The following is a 5,000-nucleotide window of genomic DNA, read 5'->3' as shown; positions in this document are numbered from 1 at the left end:
CCGGAGGCAACGGCCTGGAACGGAGCCAGACTTGAGTCGTTCCGTGTGCCGTGGGCAAAAAGGCAGGGCTGCGGGTCAGCGCAGTTTGGCAAACCTAGCCGCAAGTGCGGGAAGGGCGGAGGAGCACACGGACGCCGCCTTCCCAAACTGAGCCCAAAGTGCCCAGGCATGCCCCCTTGATCTCGCCTAATCAGTGAGCCCAAAATAATTTCAGAGTGTGGAAACCTGATCCAAAAAGGTCGAAAAGAACGGCCAGAGATCAAGTCCGAAAGGGGAAATCAGTAACAAGCAAGCAGAGTAATCATTAACCAAAAAGCGCAAAATTATGTTAAAAGTGTGAAATCATTAACCAAAAAGTCGAAAATAATGTCCAGAGACCAAGTCCGAAAGTACAAATAATTAACCAGTAAGCAGAGTCATCATTAACCAAAAATCGCAAAAGTAAGTAAAAAGTGTGAAATCATTAACCAAAAATCGCAAAAGTAAGTAAAAAGTGTGAAATCATTAACCAAAAACTCGAAAATAATGTCCAGAGACTAAGTCCGAAAGGGCAAATGGTTAACCAGTAAGCAGAGTAATCATTAACCAAAAATCGCAAAAGTAAGTAAGAAGTGTGAAATCATTAACCAAAAATCGCAAAAGTAAGTAAAAAGTGTGAAATCATTAACCAAAAACTCGAAAATAATGTCCAGAGACCAAGTCCGAAAGGGCAAATGGTTAACCAGTAAGCAGAGTAATCATTAACCAAAAAGGGCAAAAGTAAGTAAAAAGTATGAAATCATTAACCAAAAAGCACAAAATTAAGTTAAAAGTGTGAAATCATTAACCAAAAAGTCGAAAATAATCTCCAGAGACTAAGTGCGAAAGGGCAAATGGTTAACCAGTAAGCAGAGTCATCATTAACCAAAAATCGCAAAAGTAAGTAAAAAGTGTGAAATCATTAACCAAAAACCCGAAAATAATGTCCAGAGACTAAGTCCAAAAGGGCAAATGGTTAACCAGTAAGCAGAGTAATCATTAACCAAAAATCGCAAAAGTAAGTAAAAAGTGTGAAATCATTAACCAAAAACTCGAAAATAATCTCCAGAGACTAAGTCCGAAAGGGCAAATGGTTAACCAGTAAGCAGAGTAATCATTAACCAAAAATCGCAAAAGTAAGTAAAAAGTGTGAAATCATTAACCAAAAACCCGAAAATAATGTCCAGAGACTAAGTCCGAAAGGGCAAATGGTTAACCAGTAAGCAGAGTAATCATTAACCAAAAATCGCAAAAGTAAGTAAAAAGTGTGAAATCATTAACCAAAAACTCGAAAATAATGTCCAGAGACTAAGTCCGAAAGGGCAAATGGTTAACCAGTAAGCAGAGTAATCATTAACCAAAAGGCGCAAAAGTAAGTAAAAAGTATGAAATCAGTAACCAAAAAGCGCAAAAATATGTTAAAAGTGTGAAATCATTAACCAAAAACTCGAAAATAATGTGCAGAGACTAAGTCCGAAAGGGCAAATAATTAACCAGTAAGCAGAGTAATCATTAACCAAAAATCGCAAAAATATGTTAAAAGTGTGAAATCATTAACCAAAAACTCGAAAATAATGTCCAGAGACTAAGTCCGAAAGGGCAAATGGTTAACCAGTAAGCAGAGTAATCATTAACCAAAAATCGCAAAAGTAAGTAAAAAGTGTGAAATCATTAACCAAAAACTCGAAAATAATCTCCAGAGACTAAGTCCGAAAGGGCAAATGGTTAACCAGTAAGCAGAGTAATCATTAACCAAAAGGCGCAAAAGTAAGTAAAAAGTATGAAATCATTAACCAAAAAGCGCAAAAATATGTTAAAAGTGTGAAATCATTAACCAAAAAGTCGAAAATAATGTGCAGAGACTAAGTCCGAAAGGGCAAATGGTTAACCAGTAAGCAGAGTAATCATTAACCAAAAAGCGCAAAAATATGTTAAAAGTGTGAAATCATTAACCAAAAACTCGAAAATAATGTGCAGAGACTAAGTCCGAAAGGGCAAATGGTTAACCAGTAAGCAGAGTAATCATTAACCAAAAATCGCAAAAGTAAGTAAAAAGTGTGAAATCATTAACCAAAAACTCGAAAATAATCTCCAGAGACTAAGTCCGAAAGGGCAAATGGTTAACCAGTAAGCAGAGTAATCATTAACCAAAAAGGGCAAAAGTAAGTAAAAAGTATGAAATCATTAACCAAAAAGCACAAAATTAAGTTAAAAGTGTGAAATCATTAACCAAAATGTCGAAAACAATGTCCAGAGACCAAGTCCGAAAGGGCAAATGGTTAACCAGTAAGCAGAGTAATCATTAACCAAAAAGGGCAAAAGTAAGTAAAAAGTATGAAATCATTAACCAAAAAGCACAAAATTAAGTTAAAAGTGTGAAATCATTAACCAAAATGTCGAAAATAATGTCCAGAGACTAAGTCCGAAAGGGCAAATGGTTAACCAGTAAGCAGAGTAATCATTAACCAAAAATCGCAAAAGTAAGTAAAAAGTGTGAAATCATTAACCAAAAAGCGCAAAAATATGTTAAAAGTGTGAAATCATTAACCAAAAACTCGAAAATAATGTGCAGAGACTAAGTCCAAAAGGGCAAATGGTTAACCAGTAAGCAGAGTAATCATTAACCAAAATGCGCAAAAGTAAGTAAAAAGTGTGAAATCATTAACCAAAAATCGCAAAAGTAAGTAAAAAGTGTGAAATCATTAACCAAAAACTCGAAAATAATCTCCAGAGACTAAGTCCGAAAGGGCAAATGGTTAACCAGTAAGCAGAGTAATCATTAACCAAAAATCGCAAAAGTAAGTAAAAAGTGTGAAATCATTAACCAAAAACTCGAAAATAATGTCCAGAGACTAAGTCCAAAAGGGCAAATGGTTAACCAGTAAGCAGAGTAATCATTAACCAAAAAGCGCAAAAGTAAGTAAAAAGTATGAAATCATTAACCAAAAACTCGAAAATAATGTGCAGAGACTAAGTCCGAAAGGGCAAATGGTTAACCAGTAAGCAGAGTAATCATTAACCAAAAAGCGCAAAAATATGTTAAAAGTGTGAAATCATTAACCAAAAACTCGAAAATAATGTCCAGAGACTAAGTCCGAAAGGGCAAATGGTTAACCAGTAAGCAGAGTAATCATTAACCAAAATGCGCAAAAGTAAGTAAAAAGTGTGAAATCATTAACCAAAAATCGCAAAAGTAAGTAAAAAGTGTGAAATCATTAACCAAAAACTCGAAAATAATCTCCAGAGACTAAGTCCGAAAGGGCAAATAATTAACCAGTAAGCAGAGTAATCATTAACCAAAAAGCGCAAAAATATGTTAAAAGTGTGAAATCATTAACCAAAAACTCGAAAATAATGTCCAGAGACTAAGTCCGAAAGGGCAAATAATTAACCAGTAAGCAGAGTAATCATTAACCAAAAAGCGCAAAAGTAAGTAAAAAGTGTGAAATCATTAACCAAAAAGTCGAAAATAATGCCCAGAGACTAAGTCCGAAAGGGCAAATGGTTAACCAGAAAATCCGTCGAATAATGTCCAGAGACTAAGTCCGAAAGGGCAAATGGTTAACCAGTGGAAGGGCGATCAAGCGGAAAAATTTGCCCCGGTTACCCGGGATGGAGTTCCAGAGGTCCGGCCAGAGTTGTCAAATTCGTCCCGCTGATCGGACGCTTGTCATTCGGGTGGCTGGGGGTTGGCGGGGTATCTGCACAGTAGTAGGAGGTGGCAAGTCGGGACTTGGACGTTTATTCCAAGAGTCCACCCGAGCCTCCAGGTCTGCAGAGACCGACCCTAGCTGCCGCCCAACCGACTTTTAAGCCTTTTTCGGATGGGGATTTTTTCCCATTTTCGTCCATTTTTCGGGTTTTCTGTCGGGCTTAATAGGCGGCAGCCTGACCCCCGGCCGAGGCGGGGGGCGCACTCTCCCTTGCGTAAGGGTCCGGATTTGCCCCGGAAAGTGCCCCCGACGGCCTCCCGACCCGGGTGCCTGCAGGGCGGGGGAAAGGGTAGTCCCAGCCGCAGGAAATCATTAACCAAAAGACTTAGCCGTCGGGGCAGAGGCTAAGACCCGGGCTGGTGAAATCATTAACCAAAAGGAATGCACCCTTTTCCGAAAGTGCAGGCCGAAATAAGGCGAGCCTTGGGCCGGGAAGGCCAAAACCCCCAACTCATGGAAGTGTATGGGGTCGGACTCGGCGACTTTCCCGGGCCCCGAGTTGACCTTTCCCCACGGGGGCGGTCAAGTTGCTCCCGCCAAGAGGGCACGTTGCATTTGCTGCCGCTCTAGTCCCCGGGCTAGTTAATCAGTTGCCGTCGGAAGTCCCGATGCCGAAATGAAAAATGGCCGTTGCGGCGATTTGGCGCCTCATTTTCGGAAGGACTACCGGCAGGCAACCCGCCGAATTGACACTTGCGATTCGGGTGGCTGGGGGTTGGCGGGGTACCCGGAGATTTTCGGGAACTCGATTTTCAGAACTTTTGCTGGCAGCGGTTGCACTTGCAAAGTGGCCGAAGAAGTGCTCCCTCAAGGAAGGACCTTCTTTTGAAATAAAAGACCTTCCGAAGAGTGCCTGGAAGTCATTTATGAGCATTTAAGGGTAAATCTGGCGGACTTTCCATGCTCTGTTGCCGGCTCTGAAATATCGCACAGTTGGGTCTAGGCCGGTAGACTGGCTGTGAAAACAGACAAAGTGTTTTGGCGAGCGAGAGAAAACAAGGCCTTGGAACAGATTGGGGGGTGCGGAGGCACACCACACCCACAGGAAAAGAATTAATAAAAAAAAAACCAAAGTCTTATGACATGTCTGTTGGTACAGTGAGAAAAGCAAAGAAGGGAGGCTGCGATGGCAGAGCAAAGCCGACCTTCATACAGATATACATGTCAAAGAAAGAAACTATGCCCGCAAAAGACTTGGTGCGAAATAACAAGGCTCCTTGTGAACGGTTATCTTTGTCTGTCAGGCGCAGATTGTGGCGGCGTCGCCTG

The sequence above is a fragment of the Heterodontus francisci genome, unplaced genomic scaffold, assembly GCF_036365525.1.
Source record: "Heterodontus francisci isolate sHetFra1 unplaced genomic scaffold, sHetFra1.hap1 HAP1_SCAFFOLD_1350, whole genome shotgun sequence".
Lineage (NCBI taxonomy): Eukaryota > Metazoa > Chordata > Chondrichthyes > Heterodontiformes > Heterodontidae > Heterodontus > Heterodontus francisci.
Note: the sequence above shows the minus strand (reverse complement) of the source record.